Source organism: Protopterus annectens, chromosome 1.part0, assembly GCF_019279795.1.
Source record: "Protopterus annectens isolate FY-2018-M chromosome 1.part0, PAN1.0, whole genome shotgun sequence".
NCBI lineage: Eukaryota > Metazoa > Chordata > Ceratodontiformes > Protopteridae > Protopterus > Protopterus annectens.
The window spans coordinates 57,436,566-57,461,827 of record NC_056725.1 but is presented as its reverse complement, the minus strand read 5'-3'; positions in this window follow the sequence as shown (position 1 = coordinate 57,461,827).

The window sequence follows — 25,262 nt, the reverse complement described above, 5'->3', positions numbered from 1 at the left end:
TAACTGGGATCATACCATAAATACCATAAATAATCTGTGGTAACCTATGTGTGAGATAAAGCATTTATGAGCTGCATCTGTCCATAAGTGGTACAGGGAACAATCCTGGGGTAAATTTTCTGTTTGTTATCCATAGACTGAAGCTGCTCTTGAATGCTGACAGGGATGAACTATGTTTTATATAGATGGGGAGTTTGTTACAGAACAGTGATATCTTTTGTGGTATATACATGTCCCTCCAAACCATTCAGTTGATTTTGCAGAAGAGATTTAGGTCCCCAGACCAAGTCTTTCTGATGCTGTTTGATTTGCTGATGTGCAGTAAATCCATCAATAGTAAGTCAGAGGATACCTTGCATGCCAGACACAGGTCACCTGTTAGCAGTCTGTAATAAAGTGACAGGGCTTTGAGTCAGTCCATGCAGGAGCTGTTGTTTAGTTCTTGTAACCTTCTAGTAAGATATTTCTGTGGGTGTTCCAGTTGTTGCATGCATCTGGACAGATGCATGCAAAAGTGGGCATTATATTCAATGACTGGCCTAATGAGGACTTAGTAAAGGGGGGCAATGACATCCCTAGATCTAGACACAATCCCTTTGTTTATAAGCTGTGCAGTGTAGAAGGATTTTCTTACAACAGTAGACATGTTAGTCAAAAGGTAGGCTACTGTCCACATAAGTTCTCAAAACCTGAACAGGTGGATCAGCTGTTAGGGGTGTATTGTCAGTGTGGCAGTTCCCTGGGTAAATGACTTTCCAAAGCATGCAAAAATGCATTTTTTGGCATTTAGTTTCAGACCATGATTTTGACACCAGTTATTTATTTGAGACAAACACTCCTGTAGGATGGCTAAGTCATTTAGGGATTCAGTGACTGCTCCTAGCTTGCAGTTAACTTTGTCTGTCTTGGCTCATTCCTTTTCCTGTCACAGTAGCCTTCCTATGCAACTATCCACAACTGACCATCTACCTAACATAAATGTTGCAACATCCCTTCATATTAGCTAATAACTCCCTATCATCCAGTCATCTTTTTTCTCTGTCCCAAACAAATTCCTGTCCTCCATATCTAACAAAGTTATTGTTTTCTCTTTCTCTGTACCATAAAATGCCCTGTGATCTCTCTGTACTAAACTGTTTTGCTTCATCACATGATCAGACTGTTCACTATACCTACTATGTTTCTGAACTGTAAACCATTTTGTACCACAAAATTTGTTTAGTCTCAAGAATGTTGTATTGCTTGTATCATTCCTGTTGTGGTTATTGTTTAATGTGATAGTTCTAATGTAATTAATTTGATTTATTTGTGTATATGCATATATATATATGTGTGTGTGTATATATATAATATATATATATATATATATATATATATATATATATATATATATATATATATATATATTTATATTTAAAAATGAGTAACTTTTCTGTTGCTGGAGACTTTTTCTTTAGACATCCGAAAAGAGGTTATATTAGTACAACTGATCTATCTGCAGCAATGTCGTAATTAATGAATAAATAAAAAATAACTTTGTTATACACTTATATGCATACTTCTCACATTTTCTAACTTGTAGCTTTGCACTTAAAATTGCGTCAGTTGCTTTGCATTCCTCAGCCTTCTTTTGCAGTTGTCCATAAGCACTTAGTTTGTCTTTCCTATCCAATGAGTACCTGCAGTCAAAATAAACACCTCTCTAAATAAGTACAGTACCCCTTTCTTCCTCTCTATTTTCTCCTCCCAATTTCTTGGAAGATGTCTCCGTGTTCTATTTGTCTTACACTTCCACATCATGACATCCTAATATTGTCACTGTACATTTGCCTTAGAGGTGTTTTTATTCCCCACTAATAAGGAACTGCATTAGCAGCACACTTCTGCCTCTTCTCAGTCATGATACCCACTGCTCTCTTCCTTACTCAATTTACCACTTAGGGATTTGTATTCCACTTCATATAAGAACCCCATTGGGCCTCTTCTCAGACCTGACATCCATTGCTGTCTGCAATTTTTTGGCACCATCTCCAGTAATCCTTCCAATAACAACCCGATTCCCAGTTTCACCAACTGCCACATAAATATACTTTTATATACCCATCATTTACTTAGAGTTTCCTAAAATATTTGATGTTAGCAAATATAACTCCGTGGACATTCCCTTTCTTAATCCATTTCCCCAAATAACCTCATTAAGATAAGTGTAATGGATGAAGTCATCACATACTTATCCATTCTTGGATCAGCCATTTCCAATGCCCTCTTTTCTTGCTGTAACACCTCCAATCCCATCATCTGATATAAGTCTCCCAGAATTATTCTTATCAGTAGCTGTTTTGTTTTTGTTTCTCACTGGGTGTATAAATCAGTCCTTGCATCATGTCTGACAGCTGCATAACTGTGATGCAGACAACCAAGGATTAACTAGTGGTCCGGGTATTAGCAGACAACATGAGGGAGAATGGAAGGAAGCAGGTGATTTTGGCCGATGTCAGGAAGGCACTCTGACCCACTATAGTCCTGACACATACTGGACATAATGGTGAATGGTATGCAGTGGATGGGCCATAGACATGTGCTTGACTCTTCCAAGCTACATCCATGTGGTAAACCTGATAGGAATGCATGCTCACAGGGAAACCCATGGCAGGCCTGGTGCCACTGTAAGTCATAGAGTTACATCCAGACATAGCAATAACAAGACAATCAACTACACATGTCTTCATCCAAACCTAACAGTATTTTATCTTAACTTCATGGTCACACTACCATAGAGAGAAAAAAGAAAAGAAAGTGAAAAACAACTGACTTGATGTTGCTTCTTCCATTCATCTCAACCTCTGGGCTATTAGATCCAATCAAATCCAAAGCTAGCACTTTAGACTTCTCGCACTGAAGCTTGAGTTCTACTTGATAATGCTCTTCACTACCTAAATTCATGTGGTCTCTGGGAGTTTTTTGTCAACATTCCTGACACTTTACCAGAATCATCATTGGGTTTTGTGTGTTTGAGGTTTTAGGGTCCTTTCCACTCAATACTTTTCCAGTGAATTTTTTTTTCTGGTGTGTTTACCATATTGTTGAAGTAGTGTAGTATAATGTGTTTGTTGTTACCTCGGAGATGGTGTAGGGGATTCGGTGTTTAGGAAGTGTTCACAATGTGGCCACGAGTTGTCCCATAGGACTTGCATGACCACCTCATGTAACTTATGAGATAGCTCACCTAGAATAGGACTGTGAGGCCTGTGTCTCTTTTGGGACTAGGTCTTTGGTGGATAGTCTGTCAAAGTTTGTGCTAAAAGGGCTTCTACTGTCTTCTGTTTTTTCAGCTTCTCTTCTTCTCCTGTAGCTGATTCACCAGTTAAAAGACTGTTGGAGAAAGTCAAGTTAGACAGACCTAAGGACAAAGAAGACAAAGAAAGAAAAGGGCAAGTGTAAAGAAAAGGAAAAAGCGGGAGAATCCATAAGAAGATCTGCTTATTGTTCAAATTCAGACAAGCTGGGTCAGAAGACCACAAGGCCTTCTGTTTCCTCATCTATTTCCTCAGATCTGACATTGGCACTGCTTCAGTCTCAGTCTCCTGCTTCTTTGGTACCAGCTTTAGAGCTGCATTAATCCCGACATTCAGATGTGCTGAATCTTTTCTTGACTGCTGATCCCTGGTATTGTTCACTGACCCTAGCAGCAATGCTGGAGCCATCACCATCTCAGCTCTGATCACCATTACTTAGACACTAAGAGTCAGACAGACCCCACATCAGCCCGCTAAGCTATCCTTAATAGCGTCCTGTATGTCTGCAATGTCTTCATTGGAGTGTTAGGTAGGTAGACGTGGACAAGATGATGTGAGCCTTTTTGCAAGCATAGATTGATTTTGGAATCATTTCCTCCCCATTCACTCTGAGGGTGAAGAGGATTACCACTCTGCCCTTTCTGGTTGCTTCTTCGCTGGTCCATTCTTCAGATCTGATGGTCTTACAGCCTTACTAACCTTCCCACATGGTTCCTCCATTGATTTGATAGCCTAGATATCTTCAGCTCTGACTTTGATATTGGCACATTTGACTCTGGCTGTTTTGGAGCCAAGAGGTCAGGGGCACGGGGTCTGGATCAACTCTGAGGCTTTTGGAACCATCCCTGCCCCTGGAAATCTCTGCTTTGGATAGCTTATTTCCACAATCTGCCTCAGATTTGACCATGTTGGTGAATGGTACAAGGGCTTACCCTAGATGCTCAGATCAGATAGTCACTAGCCATTGGCATTTGAGATTATGGAGAGGATCCTAACATTCCTGGGGTAGGGTAGCAATTCTTCACGTCAGATCCAGCCCGATCTTCAAAACTTCCTTTTACCTCTGTGTTCCATCAAGTTGTTCAGGGATAGCCTGCACCTTGAGGCTTTGAGAAGCCCCAGATCTGGGGTTCCCTTGATGTTTTCGTATCTATCCCAGAGTCCCCCCCCCCCATGGACCAGCACAGGAAGGATCTATGGAAGAGGAGACCTCCCCCCAGAGTCGGTAACTGAGGATATTGACTTAGATAAGGGGGAAGGTTCCCAAAAGTCTACCTGTGACAACGCCTCCTTTGGCAACTTTCTGGAATTGATGAGACAGAGGAGATGTTGGACCCCTTCCTTTAGGAGTAATTTTTTTTCTTCAGGCCTTTAGTGCAGGTTCATCCATGTCCTGGTTGGTAAATGTTCTAGACACACTCACTGATTTATTGTCTATGAGTGCATGGACAGAGAACTGAACATGGTGGAGCCATCCCCAGAAAGACAGACAGGGTCTTAGTTGCACCGAAAGACAGGGCATACTGGAGAAAGGGACCTACAGTTGATGCCATTGTTGTATAATAGGAGGACAAGAGATGTTAAACATATTATTTCTAGAAACTGGAGTCTACTGACCTCAGTACCAGAGATTAGGAATATTATTGGTGATAAACCTAATTTTTCCTATAGAAACTATAATAGTTTGAAGAAACGCCTATGTTATAAAGACTTACAGTTGAAAGAGAATAGACCCGTTACTAAAGTAGGGATGTTTCCATGCCATAACTGCTTATGTTGTTCTGATATAATGTCTAATAATGAATTTATACACCCCCTAACCAGGAACAAAATATGTCTTTAAAGCATCGAATACATGCAATACTAGCAGCATTACCTTCCTTGCTACCTGTGTAGAATGTACAGCATTTTATATAGGTAAGTCCACAAGTAGGTTGAAAGATAGAATTATTGAGCATCAATCAGACATCAGGAGGAAGGTGAATACAAATGCACTAGCAAAACATCTTGAAGATGATTGCTCTAAGCACAGCTTTAAATTCTGTGTTATGAATGTTATGTATCCAAAGATTAGAGGTGGTGATATTAATAATGCTCTAGAGATGAGCGATTATGAATGGATATCATCACTACTTCAGGCACATGTTAAACCTGGAATTAATGCTAATATAAGTCTTAAACCAGTACTGAAAAGAAACAGATGGTTATAAGAAAATAGCTAGAATGAATTTTTAGATTTTTTATCTACATATGTATTGTCTATTTTTTATGTTATATTATGTATTCTTTATGCTGTACATTGGTACTCTAGATTTTTAAGGCTATACTTTTAAGAAGAAATTTCTAGTTTAGGGTTTATACTGATAGTATTTAAATGAGGCTGAAAAATCTCTTTCTTTACTCACTGAAGAAGGACACAGGTCCCAAAGCTTTGTGACCTTGTGATTTGGATTTATTAAAGTCTGTTTGGATTTTATTTTTACGTGTCAGGCGTTTCCTTTCACTCGACTTTTGCTTCTATTTAGACTTTTGGTTGTCTCAGTGAAGGTTTACCTTAGTGCTGGTCCTTTCTGCTACTTTACTGTTTTCTGGAATTCCCAATATTTTGCAAAGAACACTCCTGGTAATAGTGCCCCCAGGACAGAGGGAAAAAGAATTCAATGAATGCCACCCTAGAGGCAGGAGTGTTCCAGTGGACTCTTGTCTAAGAAACCTTTTCAAAGGTCCTGATGGTTTGCCTGGCTGCTGGACTCTGAATACAGTCACGGGGCTCTTGGCTCTCTACTTTCAAGCTTAGAATTCCATCTTCACAGATTCTTACATGTTGAAACATGTTACCAGAGGTCACATGTTCCCCTTCTTATTTCTCCTAAATGTTCAAAAAAAATAGATCTAGCACAGAAGGGAAGCATCAGGAGAAATGAAAAACTACTGGTAAAACGAGTCACCCAAGAAGTCTGACTAGACCAGAGATGATCTGGGGTCTTCAAGTTTCATTTCTGTGCCCAAGAAAAACAAAAAGTGCTGATAAAATGAATTGTCTTGGGGGTCCTGCCAGATCAGAGAGGATCCAAGAGCTATCCAGTATTTTTTCTGGTGCCCAAGAAAAACATGGACCTTAGGCCCATTTTGAACCTAAGTAAAATAAATTTGTTTAGGATCTGGATTTGTTGACTGATAAAAAAATAGAATTTTAGATGAACGTACCACTTTGGCTAAACCATATTTTGCAGAACCAGAAACTTCTAATATTCATATCTGGCAAGCAATTCCACCTGTTAGAAACACTATTAAATATAATAGCCATACTAGTAAAATTATACTTATAATAAGGCAAAATAAGTCTATTTTATGTTCATCGGGTACCATAAAAGAGACAGCTGGAGAACAACCTAATTTCATATATAATAAAGAGAGGAATTTGAGACAATATTTCTGTTATAAAGATTTAAATATTAGATTTCAGACTAGTTCTGTTAAGGGTACGGTTCCATGTCATGACTGTCAATTCTGTGTAAATATTAATTAAAACAAACTCTTTAGTCATCCAGTTAGTGGTAAAATATTTGCATTTTATTGTTTTGCGATTTGTAAAACATCTAATTTGATTTACCTAGCCACCTGTGAACAATGCACTTGTTTTTATGTTGATAAAACCAACAGAATATTAAAAGACTGTATCTGTGAACATTTGTCAGATATTTGCAGAAATATTGACACCAATGATTTGGTTAAACATGTAGCTGTCAGCAATAATATGCATAAGTTCACTTTTAAAGTAATCAAAGACTAACTAAAGAATAAGAAATGTTATATTATTATTATGTTATGAGACATTGCTTTAAGAACTGAATGTACTGAATATATGTGCATTAATTATCTTTGTGCAGATAGCTTTCCAGGTCTTAACAGTACTGTGAGTATTAAACTTGTCTTGAAATTAAGGTCATTAATTATTTAATTATTCTGGATGCACTTTGATTGGTTCACTATGTTTATTTAAATTGAAAAGTTATTTTCTATTTTTATCTTAGCATTGATAAGGAGTTTGTACTCTAAAGCTTTGATTTTTTATTCTTATTAAACTAAGGATTTTCTACGTTTTGAGAAGTGTCGAAGACATTCTTTACTTGCTTTTTGGTATCCTATCTAGTTTCTGCAGTAGTGATTACCTTTTTAATTTCCTCATCCATCAGTAAAACATTTAATGTTAACTATATCAGCTGATGATCTCTTCTGCAAACAGCTCACCTGAACTCATTATATATTCTTCCCTACTCTTTCTTTAATGCCCTTGGATCTAATTTTGACATATCTTTTATATTATGCAATGCCTCCTCTAAAACGTGCACGCTGATTGGCCAGCCCAACCAGCGTGCCCGTTGTAAATCCCTCAATATACTAGCGGAAAAGGTCCGTCGCCCGGACTTTTCCGTTAGTATAAGCTACTGTCTCGCTATGTTAAAGAGTTTAACATAGCGACACAGGTTTAAAAAGCAACGCAGATCTCCGTTGCTTTTTAAAGCTGTCTCGCTATGTTAAACTCCTTTAACATAGCGACACAATGTAAAGCAACGGAGATCTTGCGATCTCCGTTGCTTTTAACCTGTCTCGCTATGTTAAATGAGTTTAACATGGCGAGACAGCTTTAAAATAAGCAGCGGAGATCTCCGTTGCTTATTTTAACCTGTCTCGCTATGTTAAACCCATTTAACATAGCGAGACAGTAAAAAGCAACGGAGATCTTGCGTTCTTTGTTGCTTTTGCCCACAGCTCTGATGTACTGCGTAGGCATGCGCAGTACATCAGAACTGCTGAACACCAGACAGCTGCGGAAGGGCAGCAAAGAGGCATTATACAATGCCATTATTTAAGAAAAGTAATTATTTCTTTTCTTAAATAATGTCATTGTATAATAGCAATAACCCACTTCTGGGTGTGGGTAATGCTGGATTTACCCACGGTTGTCTTTGTTTGGTCCCTTGGGACCAAACCACGCCAACCGTGGGTAAATCCAGCATTACCCACACCCAGGCGTGGGTTATTGCTATAATATATCCCTGGGATTCATGGAGTTTGTGTTTGCCCCGTGATGCACGGCAAGCAGCAGCACTAATTACATATTCATGCTGCGCACAGTGTTTAAATGTAAACCAAGCGAGGTTGTGGCTGGCAACAGTGTTGCCAGCCAGGAAACCATGTAAAGCAATACGGATAGTAATCCTGTTTACCTCAGAGCAAAATAGGTTAAAGGGATTGCATGGAACGCCACAAAGTTTACCAGGGTTTAATTTATCATAATGTATACGGTCCAAACACAGTACAGGTCATTGTATGCAGTGCAGAGTATTGTGAAATCCCATTTCAGGCATTCTGTACAAACATTGTATAAATGATCTGTAAGGGCACATAGACTGCCATTTAAAATACAGTCAAGGGAAGTGTGTGTATTGAATAGGGACACAGAGATGAATTGTAGGAATGAACACAGGGAAAGAGGACAGGTGAAATATTCTAATGTACAGCAGATGAGGGCATGTCAATGGAAGACAGTTGTAGTAGGTACACTAATCACATATCAATATGGTACAGTACAGACTGCACATTGAAAATGTATATTATGTGACTGTCACACAAGGTGACATAACAATGGAGAAGATGTCTTTGTCAGATAAACATCCTGACATGAACAATGCAGTGGACACGTCAGGGATGTTATATGCAATTAGGGTTGGTTGCTTATTGTGAAGCTTTGCAAACTGATTTACCTGAATATGAGTGTAATGTCAGCAGAAATCTCCAACAACTGAGACATGGTTACAGGCTCATGGACAACAGTAAAAGAATCATGGACAATATCAAAGTAATGCCATCAGTAATCCCAAGTCTCTGACACAACATATGTGATTCTGAGTGATCATAGATGGTTCTGCAGAAACACACTTGTGCAACTGTTATATGTCAGCAATCTGAGGGTAATCAAACAAACCATCCTGACACTATATCATCTGATGGAGGTGTTACTACTGTACTTTATATGACATTAGGATCACTACAGGCTAGCTGACTGGTATACACGTCAGATATACATGGCACAATCCAGACTGTCATGAATGTAACACATGCCACCAATGTTGTCAAACAGCTATGTATGTACTGAGTGCATCACCAGAACAGGTATCACACATGCATCTGGTGTAACACCTTAATGGGTGTTCCATGTCATCTGACAGTAATGTTTATGTAACAAGAAGAATACCTAGGTATGGCCAATAAGATGTGTGGGAGCTCACTGTGGCAAAGGTGGTAAACTTGAGTTACACATCCTTGAAAGATGTGTAGGGAGGTACATGAAGAAGGGTGCATTGTACTCAGTTATTGTTGTGATGAAGGATGTGAAGTATGGAAGTATTATGGACTTTGATATTAATGTCTTGCACATACTCAATAGTTGTGTTACATACAAGGGAGTAGTCAACACTGTGGGCACTTGCTGATGGATGTTCCACATACCATCTACCCAAGGACACCGGTCACATACCAGTTGGTCTGCTTATAGGGTGTGATGCTTACATTATCCTTGGGTTTTGCATTTGTTTTCATAGCGTAACAAATACCCCCATGTTTTTGTTTCATCGCATGTGTTGTCTTGGCTGTGGCAACAATCTGTGGTGTGTCTTGATTCTGTCTATATTATACTAATATCACAGTTGGAGTCAATGATTGCCTACAATCTGTAATCCTTCAGACAGCTGTTTGGACACAGGATGTGTATGTCATTCATGATGACTGTGACTTAAATAATGGACAGATAATGTCCTAGCAGACAGCCATGATGTATGGACCTGATCACTGGACCTGACGTATAGGTCACTTCACACATTTCAACATATTTAGATACCATATATGTAATCCACTGGCCTACCCATTTGGTGATATAAGTGTTTATGGCCACATCTAACAGTGTTGAATGAATACCTCAGTGTGGATTTGTCAGATACCTTGGCCTGGTCAAGTTCTACAGGATGATAGTGTTGTCATCATGCATGCCGTCAATGACCACTTTGAGGACATCTAACAGATGTAACAGACATGGATGTAGCACTAACAACACACACAGGTCTGTTGCACACAGCTGGGATATTACTAGTGTCCATTTAGAAAAGGTCCATGATGACATGCTGGTCTACCTCACAGATAGGGAGAGTCAGGATGCGTCTATACATGCATGCATCAGGTGCTATCCCCCCAACTCAGATGGATGCATGTTTTTATATGCCCTTCTACAGGAACATAGTCCATGTAGAGGTTGTGTTGAAGTCTGTAATCAGCCATGTTAGAAAGGTGTATGTGCTGAATCATGGTAAATGCACTCTGTGATGGTTTCACAGCATGGATGAAGGCAAGATGGTGTGTATCTTGATCTAGCCTACACTTTTGACACAATTCCCTCTCGGTTATCATTGGAAAAACTCTTCTAGCTGGAGATTAAGCCTTACATCACTAGATGGTTAACCAGTTGGTTCACCAACAGAACACATACTGTGAAAGTTGGTGAATCAACCTCTGCCAGTAGAGCTGTCACCATTGATGTACCCCAGGAAGCTGTGCTTGGCCCTTTACTGTTTGTAATGTATTTCCCGACAGTTCAGGCTAAAGTATATGGCCTTTGGCTTACCGAATTATCTAATTGTTGTATACTGGGTGTAATCATTGAGTCTTCCATTGATGACAACATAGTACAGGAGGAGCTAGCACAGACAAATGACTGGTGCCAAAGCAACACCGTTTACAAATAAATGCAAAAATGTGTGTTGATTTTGGCCTTCCACAAAGTGGAATTCCTTGCTAATTACAGCATTGGCAACCCTCCACCCATGATGAAACCCAGTGGTGCAAGACCTTAGAACACACAGAGATATCAAGCTGAACTTCAACCACCAAGTGTCCACAATGGTAAGGAAAGGCTATGTTGTTCATCTCCTACATCAGGCCACTGTATTCAGATCTGAGAATTACATAACAGCATTGTACTCTAATGTCATCCGAACACTGATAGAGTATAATGTTCTCTTTTATATCTCACCAGACACCTGCAACAGCTGGATAGACTACAGGAGTTCTCGCCAAGAAAATACAGGGCCTGCAAACCATGCCATCACATATGTGGATAGACTGAAATCCCTGTCACTGCATTCTGTATCTTATAGGATGAGGTGACTTGTGCCTGGACTCCAGGCCAGTCTGTGACCATGCCGTGCTGGGAATACAGCACATCCACAAATTGGCTATAGCAGATGACATCAGCAGAGTTTGGTGAGGAGAAAACGCTATTAGCAGTGTCACACATGCTGAAGTAGAATGCACTCTGTAATGTCAAACAAGGGATGAAAGTGTCAGACAACACTTTTATAGTGATGACAAATAGGACAAATCTTAAAAGGACAAAAATAATAATATCACATGCCAACACAAATGATGCCAGACTCTGTGATGTGAAGCAAGGGGTGAACACACACACACACACACACACACACACACACACACACACACACACACACACACACACACACACACACAGTTGAGTGCAGTGAGAGAACAGAACCTATAAGTACACCAACTAGATAGCTCTATATAAGTCAAACACACCACAGCTCAAGTCTGACTTGCAGTGCAGACAATGACTTTTGTAGTGGATGACAGCAGAAGTCTGGTGAGAGAGAAAATGTTAATAGTGTGTCCTGCATAGGAGTGTAAAATGCAACCTGTAATGTCAAGCAAGGGTATAAAATAACACACACACACACACACACACACACACACACACACACACACACACACACACACACACACACACACACACACACACACCATTTGTCTGCAGTGAGAACAGAACCCCTACCTATCTAAATACACAGACTAGAGTGCACAGTACTTTAAACAAGCACCACAGCACAAGTCTGACTCTTACAGGACAACTTATGGTGGATGACATCAGTATTGGATGTTGGGAGGCCGAGTGGTAACTGTCAGATAAACACTTATGCTCTTCTGGCTAGATAGACATCCCCCCAGTTAACCGCAGTAAGAACAGAATCTCTGTCTATCAGACTAGAGAACACAGCACTTTAAGCAAGTGCCACAGCACAAGTCTGACTCTTACAAGGCTGCGGGACAACTTATAGTGGATGAAATCAGCACTGGATGTTGGAGAGGGAGGCTGCATGGGAAATGGATATGAACACTCAAGATTCAAGTTAGTTCTGTTGTTTACCAGATTAATTTGCAATGAGTACTATTTGGTGGCTATGTTCCCATGTGTATGTATAATTTAGGAGACAGCTTTACAAACTATATGCAAACAGGTGTCGACATTACTACAAGTATTTGGAAATCTAAATGTGTATTGTCAGTCTAAAGATGTGCATGGTATATCACACAACATGTCTTATTAGTTTATGTAGTATATTCAATACATTTTTAAACGAGTACTGAGAGACCAGGGATGCTGTTCATGGTGGGAGGTAACATATGGCTACATTGCAAATATTTGACATATTCTTAGATAGAGTCTTCATTTTGTTATGTTTCCACATGTAATTTCATGCCACAGAGACTAAATGGATAGTAAACAGAATTACTACATGCTAATATTTAGTTTGCATAGTGCAACGGTGAGCAGCAGGTTTTTGTGATAGCTGGCAAAGTGTTTGCACATGTGAGATACACATTTCTACTGCTTTCCCCTGTTTGTGAATAGTTAAGCATTGTGGAAACGAGAGGCTCATTGCCAAAATTATGAAAGTTAGTGTTGAGTGTGTGAAAAAAACACCTGCTGCTTAGCTGACTCTGTGGCAGCAGATGTAAATGTATTGACACATTTCTTTTTCAGCCCTGATGATACTGGGTTAAAATCCATATGTATGTAATACTTTTAAATAAGTAGTGATAATGCAATGGCATTATGCTCATACTACATTCACATTGCGTTACTATGTTTTATTTTAGTGCACTCTGTTTAAGCAGCAGTGTACGGAGGTATACTGCACCACAGAAGAGCTGTTTATTGTAATGTCAAACAAGGGCACAAACATGCACTCATACCACAGATGACTGCAGTGAGAACAGAACCTCTACCTAAGTACACCAACTAGAGAACTTGGTATTTAAGGCAAGAGCCACAGCTCAAGTCTGAATTGAAGAGTGTCAGACAACACTTTATAGTGGATGACATATACAAAATCTGTTGAGGACAAAAATGCTAATAACAGTCTCTCACATGCCACTGTAGAATGCACTCTGTGATGTGAAGCAAGGGTGAACACACACACACACACACACACACACACACACACACACACACACACACACACACACACACACACACACACACACAAAACAGTTGAGTGCAGTGAGAACAGAACCTATAAGTACACCAACTAGATAGCTCTGTATTTAAGTCAAACACCACAGCTCAAGTCTGACTTGCAGTGTCAGACAATGCTTTGTAGTGGATGACATCAGCAGAGTCTGGTGAGGAGAAAATGTTAATAGCAGTGTCCCACATGCTGGTGTAAAATGCACTCTGTAATGTCAAGCAAGGGTATAAGATAACACACACACACACACACACACACACACACACACACACACACACACACACACACACACACACACACACACCATTTGTCTGCAGTGAGAACAGAACCCCTACCTATCTAAATACACAGACTAGAGTTGAATTTGGACTGTCACCTCTACAAAGTGGGGTGACAACAATGCAATCATGTTCTATAGCCAACTGGACCAAATCAGGTGTGTTAGGAAGACATGTGAGAAATGGAGAGCTATGTATGGGATGATTTTTTTTGTGGGACAGGTGTCCATTTTTTTAATTCAGTAAGAGGAATGCTGGGTAATGGATGTTTGTACTTCTGGGTCAGGTGAGTTGTGTATGTGATGAAGTAAATGTAAACAAACAAGACAAAATAAGATGCAGGGGCTGTGAGGGACACACAAGATTGGAGGACACCATGATTGGGGAGAGGGAGAGGACAACACAAGTTCATGCCCACCAAACATGGAGACAGTGAGAAGCTAATTCTTACCTACATGACTGTCATCACTGTCCACTTACTGTGCCGGGTGCTGGAGTGCTTGATGTCTTCTCCTCCTATTTACTATGAGGAAAAGCAACATCTCCATCTGGTATAGGCATACATCAGTGGTGCAGTGCACAACCCTACACACCAACTCTGGAATTTCCTGGCAGGAGATGAAATCAATCCACACTTCTGCCACTACTCCTGGAGGATACCACAGCACCAGCTGCCGTGGCTGTGCTACTTGAGGGACAGGTAGTGCAGGGGCCGAAGAGGCAGTACTGCCAGGTTGGGTCCAGATATGCTGGGCATAGGTAAATTAGCCAGTGGAGTGGGGGCTAGCTGACCCACTGAGCTGGCCTACTTCGCTGTGCTGTGAAGCAATTAGTGATTTGTTACAGATGGATGACACATAATAGAAAATAAAAAAGAGACAAAATTAGTATCATAATATGTCACATACAATTCACTATCACAATTATACAACTATTGTATCTGAACTATTATATTTAAGTACATGTCCTATCAACTGCAAACTATAGTTATGGATTGCTTAACGTAATCCTTGTAATGTGCATATATTGCACATATGCGTGGTCCAAGTATACCGATTACAGTTAACAGAAGGGCATTTATGTCACTTGTATAGAGCTTAATTTATGTAGTATTATGAAGGACATGCAGTATTGTATAATTGCTGCTTGTGGTATTTGAACCTACAACCTCTGACTAGTCTTACAGTTGACTCCTAAAGTTGGTTTATCCTACAGACTTATGCATGCGTACTTGCTTTTGCAGTTAGAATATGCATGCTCACCTTGCTACTACTGTATAGAATACCAAGAAAGCTATCAGTAACATTTAAACCTTCAATAATACTTCTGTTGTGCTGCATACATACCACTTGCATCCTTCAGTCTCTCTAGCCATTCAGCATCAGCCTGATTATTCAGCTCTATGTCTGCATTAGCTGAGAAAAGCAAATAAACGAACAGAATAACATTATGCATACCAGCCTTGCCTATGTTTAGCTTTAGATGTTTTAAAAATTATCTTTATTAGCATACTTGCACAACTGTGGGATGTCACCAGTTTGAAATTGAGTCAACCACTGGTTGAACGTATCCCTGTTGCACTTTTGTAGGTCATTGAAGTGGTGCCTATACTGTTCTCCAGTGCATGAGATGCCAGTCACACTCAATACAGGGTTAGCCAAACTACTCCAAGCCCCAAAGCCAGAATAGTCCCCCTGCAAAATCCTTTGGTTATGGTGCTTTACCAGGAGTCCACTAAGTACAGACATGCACTGGGGGCATAAATTTCATGACCTGACACATTTTTTGTTTTGGCTTTATGGATTCAAACTTATGCATAAGGGACAAAACATTTTCTTCCACAGCAGAGATTTACCATCTTTGCCACAGAGTGTTCCTGAGACATAGTCATGCATCATTCATAAATACAGCTGACAGTTTGAGGTGTTAACCTTGTATATGTGTAACCTGACAAGGTTCTTGTATATATATATTCATTTGTGTATGTGTCCTTATTTGAAGGCCATCCAAGTCCAGATAGCAGAATTATGCTTAAAGAACTGTAGTAGACAGTATACCCGGAGTCATACATCTGAAAACAGAATAAGGGTGTCTTATCCCTCATACATATAATTTGTATAAGCTCCATTATCTAAAGTGTTGTCAGTGAGACTGAATATAATATGAAATGGAACAACAGCAAAAATATCTGGAACGTCCTGTATTAGAACCCAGGACCATGTTTATGGGAGCCCTATACTTATAGCTGTTGCCACAAGAATGTTGAACTAACACTTGTATATATTTCTATTCATTGCTATAAACTGAACTGTCACAACAGTAAAAATATGTTGCACTTCCTGTATTTGAACCCAGGACCATCTATCTTACAGCCCTATACTTATACCCACTGCCACAGGAATAGTTAAATGAGAGTTGCATAATTCCCTATTTATTCCTAAGTTTTGTGTGTTACCCACCACACAACACCACTAAGCATGTTTGTGATGTGCCCAGCAGAATGTATAAAATGTATCCATTTTCAGTTATTGACTGTCTGCATCCTGGCTTCAAATGTTTGATGGCTGCAGGTGTTGGGGAACTATGCTAACCACTGCACAATGATTCTTAGTGGTGTTGCATGATGGAAAGCAAAAATTGCAGCAATGTATTCTTTTTGACCTTTACACTGTCTACTTCCTGTCTGCAGGTTCTCTGTCTGCTCACTGTGTCCATCTGATAAGTGTCATGCAAACAAGATAAGCACAGCTAAACCTGCCAATCATTGTGTTTCTCTGTTTCCCTTGTTTGCACTAAGTCACTCACCACACAAACACTGCCATAAAAGAAAATAGAAAATAAAAAGGGAAAATTATTTGAAATGAAGAAAAGCAATTCATGAAATACACACTTCAAAATTTTTGTCGGTACACACGAAATATTTTTACGCAGGTCTGGTTTTGAACTCTCACTCCAATGAAGCTTCTGAACAGAGTAAGGGTGTCTTATCCCTCTGTCCCACAAAAAGCTTTGCAGCAGGGAACAGAAATTATTCTGCATACAACCAACTGCAACATCATGCAAAGTACTAATAAAACATATGACAGTTGTTTGTACAATCATTCAAATGTAGGACACTGAGTGTACACACAACCATTTATGACTACTGCTTGCAAAAGTGCAGCTTTGTCTTATCTCTCTGTGTTTGTTGCTCATTCTTTTTTTGTGTAAACACTTTTATTGAATTATCACTTGTGACATAGGCAAATTTACATTTATGTAAACGCAATCAAACTGCATTAACAAGTTCACATTTACAAATATACTTCAAATATATTGATATATATCATATAACCTAAGCAACATTACATAAATTATTCAGTTCATGTCCCATTTTTGTAAACAAGAAACATCTTTATTAAACCATCACTTATGACAGAGGCAATCATACATTTATATAAATAAAAGCAATCCACAGCAACACAATCCTAGTTGCAAGTATTTTATATCACAAACCATATTGACACACTCCCATTTGCAAACATTATACATCACTTATAATCTACCCAATCATTTTCAAACATTACATAGCTCATTTAAGTCCTGCCTTCTTTTAAACCTCATTCTTCTCCTGTATGCGTTGTTCCCACAGTTCCCATTGTTTCCTAAGTAGTTTGCTCCTACCCTTTTCTAAAGATCTCAGTTTCAGCTGTTTTATATTTGTTACAATAGCTTCACTACTTCTAGTATAGTTTGTTTAGATTTTGATTTACATTTTTTAGTAATTGCTTTTTAGACACAGCAAGGCCTTACCATGTCTAGGCAATTCTGATTCTGTATCATAGCTGAGAAAAATCATCTCCCTCATCACACCAATCTGGCTACCCAGCATCCCCACCTTAAAGTCTGCCAACTCACTGCACTCCTCCCAGAAAACATGCTCCCAGTTAGCAGTAATCTGAGACATGCTGACTGTAAGGCATTCTGTATCATTGTCCTTAAAATGTGTGAGGATATTAAATGGCAATAATATGCAGTTGTCAAGAAATGAAGGGGAGGTTAGATGTGTGATATATATATATATATATATATATATATATATATATATATATATATATATATATACATACATACATACACGTAAGGCTTCATGGTTCAATATTTCTTATCCTTCTCTGGTCTCAAAGCTGGTATAATCAATGTATACGTTCATGTAACAGATATATGTTGTTGCCCTTTCTAGACTTCTACAAGCTCAGCATTAATTGGACATGTTTGCAGTTTTGGCTGTTTGTCTCTCCCAATGCTTATTTCTGAATCTCTTCTGATAATACATCTTTTGGTTCTTCTGAAAGTTTTGGGCACATCAGGCTCCACATATACCCATACACTTTATTTCTCTTCCTATAATTTACTCAATTTAAACTTGGCAAAATATCTACATTATGTTATAATTCCTTCCACATATATTAAACTCTCCCTTCAACCAGCAACTCCTATATCATTCACTTCTTTTGTTTTTATATTCCTCACCAATTTAATTGCTTAGGTTGATGTTTTCTTCATCTCCAGAAGTATTTTCTTTACAGTCTCATGAAGCATCCCTTGCATTTTTTACTTCTATGACTTCCTGTCCTTATTTCTTCAGCTCCTCAACCTCAATTGAGACTTTCTTTTGCCATTCTTTTTTCACATTGCCTTTGTCCTATTACGATTATCCTCACCTCACCCTAAGTTTTTACTGTCTCCAAATTCATATTTGTCCTATTTCCATCCTTTTCATATCCATCTGTCTTCCCCAAGTAAGCCAGAAGTCATCCTTTGCCTTTTTGGTGGCCTTTCTTTTCCTGCTTTACACTCTATGATTAAGGGACTGTAGTCATCAGTGACTGCATCTGTCTGCATTTCTCTCCATGTTCTCACTGTCCTTCAGCCTATCACACACCTTCTCCTTATGCACTAGATGTAGGCACTCCTCCATCCCACACCACCAATGTCTGCTGATGTATTCTATGCTTTATTCCCCTTATTTGCTGATCTAATTTCCTATAACTCTTTTGGTCTGCAAATTGTTTAAATATTTTTCTACCCTAGTCTTCATAACTAATATTACTAACCTGTCTTCCACCCTCTCCAATACTCTGCCACCCCTGTGCCTTCTATTCTGTAAAAGTTAACATCTTACATTCTTTTATAAAAGAGAAACATGTCCTTTTCATTCTGTTATCATTTGAAGAAACTGCATCAGGCTCATGTTTGCAGTGTAAAATACATTGTAAATTATAGTCCCCTTTGTAAAGAAAAAAAATGACATTTCTCCCACCCAATTGGAAGTTTTAGTTAATATTAATAATGTTTCTAATAAATGTTTTGTCCAAAGTATGTGTCCATAGGTGTGCTGCCGTTCTCATCATCTTATGGCTTATCATTTTAATACTAAGTGATTTATCATGCCTACTTGCAGTAACTCCACGGTGCACTTCTTCCAAATCTGAACCAACTCAGAATGTAGAAAAAAAAATTTCTAAAATTCTTTAACTTCAGAATCAACAGTGGTTAAGCCTACTGGTATGAATCATCTTCCCCTTGACCATATTATGTTTCACATAGGCAGGATGCATACTGTAATATGCTAAATAGCAATTGTTAGCCATTTTTTGTAGTGATCAAGATTCTTTTTCTATATGAATATCAAGAAACACAGCAACCATTTGAGTAACTTTTTAATCAAACCTGAAAAAAGTGATGAAATCCTATAAATAGATGTGAAATAATTTAAGCATTTCTCCAGAACTTGACTATAAAAATAAAATGTCATCAATAAAATAAAAGAAATATCTGAGAGATTAAAAAAATGTTGTAAAAATATATTAACTGGTATGATTCCAGACAATGTGTGCCAGAATGGAAGCTGATGACTGACAGGTTGGCCTGCTTTGCAAGAAATGGCTTTTATCTATTTCCTCAGAGCTTCTGTATATCTTCTAAAAACACCATAGTGTTTTTTAAGACAAAGTTCATTTGTTACACATTCCAACCTAGTAAGATCTAATCCAGCCTATGTTATGGCAGTTCTGCTCATTGCTAGTAGTTTAAAAACTTAATCACTCTTGAGGCCTTCATAAAAATTAGTTTGACCATCATATGTGTTGTTAAAGAAACATGGTACAAGATCATAGCATAGCAAGTTACTAGGCAGCTAGCCCTGAGGCCCTTATAAGCCTAGCCAATAAATTAGCCCATCTTCCCACAACTCAGCACCCAATGCCAATGTCCAGCAGGGACACAGGTGAAATCCCAGGGGTGTATTTTCTATTTCCCATCCAGTCATCCAGGTTCCTCTTAAAGAGGGATAATGAAGTACTCTGCTTGACGTGGAGAGGGAGTCTATTCCACAGATGGGGGGGGGGGGATCTCCTATTGATGTCACAGACCAAGTTGAGGTTTTCTGTGAGGGTCATGCGAGTGTAGTTTGACTTGTGGATATGCAGCAGTTTCATCAAGGTGGGGTCAGAGATTACTCTGTATGCCAGACATAGATCACCTCTGAGGAGTCTGTATGAGATGGGGTAGAGGGACAGGACTTTTACCTATCCATGTAGAAGAGATTTTTGAAGCCCTGGATTCTCCAGGTCAGAAATCTCTATGGTCTCTCCAGCTGCTGCATGTGCTTCACAAGGTACATGCTAAAATGGGCATTATACTCGATGAGGGGCTTGATAAGGGAGGAATACAGGGAAGTTATGGCTTCCTTGTTCCTGGAAGAACTACCTTCACTAATGAGGTGAGCCATTTAGCAAGCTGTCCATGCAATGGAGGCAACAAAGTGGTCAAAAGTTAGTTTGCTGTCAACTTGGGTGAACAGGTCCCTCACAACTGCTTGCATGCTTATGATGTTGTTATTAATGTGATAATTTGTGGAGACGTCACTGTCCCCAAAGGGGATGATGCATTTTTTGGTGTTTAGTTTGAGGCCGTGTTTCTGGCACCAGTCATTTGTCTGGGTGAGATCCTCTTGTAATATGTCTACATCACTAGGGGAATTGATGACAGTGCCCAGCTTGCAATCATCTGCATACTTGGTCAGCCATAGCTTGCACCTTGTAGAAGTGTATTTCAAACAGCAGGGGCCCCAAGACCAATCCCTGGGGAACATCGCTTGTTACGGGTCTACTACTTGAGGTAGCTTCCCCTATTTTGACTGAGTGATTTCTATCAGTGAGCCAATTAGCTACCCATCTGGTTGCATATGGTTTTATGCCAAGCTAGGATAGTTTATCTGTTATGCCTGAGTGGAGAATAGTGCCAAAGGCCTTGGCCAGGTCAAGGTAGGTGCAGTGCCCTGTCTTCCCCTCATCCATGGCTTTTGTAGCTGACTCAAAGAAGTCTACTATATTTAACAGGCATGATCACCTCATGAGAAAACCAAACTGTGTGGGATCAAGCATTTGGAGGTTGCCAATGCCCTTGCTAATGTGGTCCATGATAATGCATTCCATGGCCTTGCAAATCAGGCTAGTTAGGCTGATGGGTCTATAGTTGCCTGGATTGGCGGATGCTCCACCTGTGTGCAGAGGGATGATGGTGGCCATCCTCCACTCGGCTGGGATGAAACCAGTACTCAGGCTTAGGTTGAATAGGGTGCCTAATGGTGCTGTGAGTTCCTGCCTGAGTTGATGCAGGATGCAGCCTGGGATGTTACTGGTTCCCATAGAAGCTGTGTTTTTAGCCTTTGAGAGGGTGGTAATGACTTGTTTCCCAGATATAAGGGGTGAGGGCAGGTGCTGGGGATATCCTGGATTACTGATGGGAGGACAGAGGGGTGAAGTTTTTGCTAAACCTGTCTGCCAGCAGGTTGGCTATATTTACAGCATTTGTGTATATGGTACCCTTGACCTTCAATTCTGAGCAGATGTGGGTGTTTCCCCTTAGGTTGCGGACATATGAGAAGAAGCCTTATGATTGTCTTTAGTAGATGTGGCCAATTTGGACTCGAAGTTAGCATTGGAGGACTTCACTAATACCCTTATTTGCTTGTTTAGGCCAAGGAGAGATTGCTTCCAGTTTGGCACCTGTTCCTTCTTGGTCCTGGACAGCAATTTTTTTCCTTTTGTTGTAGAGGTTATTTATAGCAGATGTCCACCAGACATGTTTACTCTTCCTTGAGGAGGAGGATTCTGTCCTGTTAAGTATTGCTGAATCCATGCATTTATATAAATGGTTGTATAATACTTTGGTGTAGGTTTGGACTTTAGCGCCAGTTCCTACTGTTAGGGAGGGGCTGTGAAGCTGTTTAGACCTTCCTTCAGGAGGTTGTAATCAGCTTTAGGGAATTTTTTTGTTTAACCCTAGCTGGGGGGTGGGGCAGGGGAGTTAGTGGCTTCAAAGGTGACCACTTAGTGGTCTGATCTTACTAGGGATGATGACACTGCGGGGGTGCTGCAGTGGTTTCCTATGTCCATTAGTACCAAGTCCAAGATGTTGTCACCTCTTGTGGGATTGTCAACCAGCTGATCCAAGACATTGGCACAGACAAAGTCAAGGAATCTTTCAGCATTTGTGTTCTGGCTCGAGTAGTTCTTCCAGTCAATGGTTGGGTAGTTAAAATTGCCCTGGATCAGGGTATAGGGTTGAATCTTAATAGATTCGAGGAGGTCCAGATAGGTGGCATGGGTGTCGTGAGTCAGTGCTGGGGGCCTGTAGCTAACTATGATTTGAATAGAGTTCTTCTTAGCCATCAGCTTCACCTGGAGCGTCTCCTGTGCTGCCCTCAATTTGGGGTTTGTATGTATGATTGGATGAGTAACCAGGTAAGGCTGGGGTGCTCTCTGCAGCTTTGAACCAGGTTTCTGTGACTGCACAAATGTCAGCATCTTCCAGAGTTAAGAATGCTTGCAATGGCAATGCTTATCACTCTTTCAGACTATTTTGGGATGGCAGGTATTATCTATTTGTAACGGCTCAAATATTAACTTAAGTCAAATACATCAGGATTCTGAACTTGAGCTCCTTGGCATTTTGATTGTAGTAAATAAACTCAATTATCACATCACTGCCAGGTATAAATCCCCCTAAGTTTCACATAAACACCCTAGTAGGTACCATGACAGGTTGGATTCCATATATTTTGATCTTAAAACCCTTATTTTAGGCAACTAAAACTATCTATCCATCATCTGAGAGTCATAAGAAAATAGTAATGAATATGCCTAGCATTCCCTAGATTTCATTAATACCCCCTTCCCTAGATCAAATGGTTCAAGTTACCACAACAGGAAAACATATACCTGACCTTGTCCTTACAAATGCTGCCTTTACCTGAACATGTACTAACATTATCTCCTTCCTGAGCACATCTGGCCATCAGACAATGACCATTTCCTTCTGAATTAGTAACTAATTGTCCACAGATTCAACTACATTCATTGAGTCACAAAGCCAAAAAAAAAATAGCTATTTCAACTTTAGGTAAAATACTTCATCAGAATTTAAATTTATCATGTAGAAAAGATTAATTTTTACATAAAAAAAATCACCCAGTTCAAATAATTGTCAGCTGATCATGTTACATGATCATAAATACAAATATAAATCTAATAAAATATTATACAAAAAAATCAAAGAAAACAAGAATAACTTATTTCCTCAAACTTGCAGTTTTGCTGAACACCATTTAAATACACTTAAAACAGATAAATGATTATTCATGCCAGGCTGTTGAAGGCATTAAGACATAATTGCCACACCAATTCCCTGTATTTCAGCCTGGTTTCCCAAGAACCACTACAATGTTATTGCTAACTTTTTTTTTCTCAAAATAAAAACAGGATTTTTTTTTAATTATTGCAAAGCAATATGTGCTTAAATAAAGCATTGCTCCATTTTTTCTGATTGTTGTAATGTTTGTAAATACTACCTTGCAACACTTTCTGTGCCTTACCAACGTAGGTATATCAGGAGAAGCAGAGAGCCAAATAAACCAACCCAGTGGTACCAAAGTTGAAGTGACTAGGGCATTCAGTGGTTTTATCCTACTCAGTTACTGTTACACAGGGGGATTTGTAAATCTATTTGCAATATTTGCATGTGTCACACTTGAGCATCTCCTGTTTATTTGGGTTGTTTTGTTAAACTCAGTATTAGCCCTCATATAAAAACTGCTTAATTTTCTTGCTTTGGCCATAAACAAAAGTTGTTTCTTCCCCCAGCTTTCCTTTCAACTCATTTGTAAAAGTTAAATTGCATTTCTGTTTAACAGTCTGCATAATATAACTAACCTCTATAGAAAAAGGATCTTCCATGTCTCTAGTTTTATCCATACCTGCAGAATTATTGTTCACCATAGGTAAAGAAGAACCTCTCAAAATGGAAATAAACTTCAACCATCTCTTCTCAGTAATCTCACCCCTTAACCTTTCTAAAAGGTCACCCAGATACTCTGCATTCCTGGCTGACAAATTTAGTTAAAGATTTTCCCATCCCAATGTCCTCTTCCTTGAATATTTTAACTCTTCTCCTCCCATTGTCACTGTGGACCAGATCTCAGAAGGTATTACAGAAATGGGAAATAAAAGCTTAGTGTGCCTGGACAATAAACCTGGAACCTTATCACTAGCAACAAATACAGTGTTGAACCGCTTCGGGGATGTGCCTGAACTCTGAAAAACGGCAGCTGTGGAACCTTTAATTAAGGGCAGGATTATAATTGACCCTGGAAGCTATTGTTCCATTTACAACACCACTATTATCTATAAAGATCAGAGGGCCTGTCTTGGCTAACCTCATTCAAAGTGAAAATGGTAATTTTCAAACGCTTGATCTTAGCATGGTTTTGTGAATGGTAGATCTTGTTTGGTTAATTTGGTTAACCTTTTTTCAGAATGTGACTAATACCACAGATGAGGGTCACTCTGCCCATGATGTTTAGCTTGATGTTGCTAAGGCATATTATATGATAATTCATGGTTGATAAATTATTCATTGCCATTTCCTGTGTACTATTTTGTTGTTTTATTTCTTTTGGTGATGATATAGCTCATTGATAAATTTATCAGCTTAAATATTAAACTCTGTAGTACTTTCTCGCTAACTTCTTTCTCTTATAGATAAAATAGGGCTTTGTGTTCCAAGCACCTGCTTAGAATACAAGTGGATTCCCTCTATCTACTGTAATCAGACTAGAATGGCAGTCTATCGTCTGTCTTGATTATAACTCCTAACAAGTTAATTCAGCATCATATACATTTAAAATAGATATAGTAACTTAATCTATACTGCAAGTATTATAGCTATGGGAAATAAATATTATAACAATCTGAACTGCATCATAG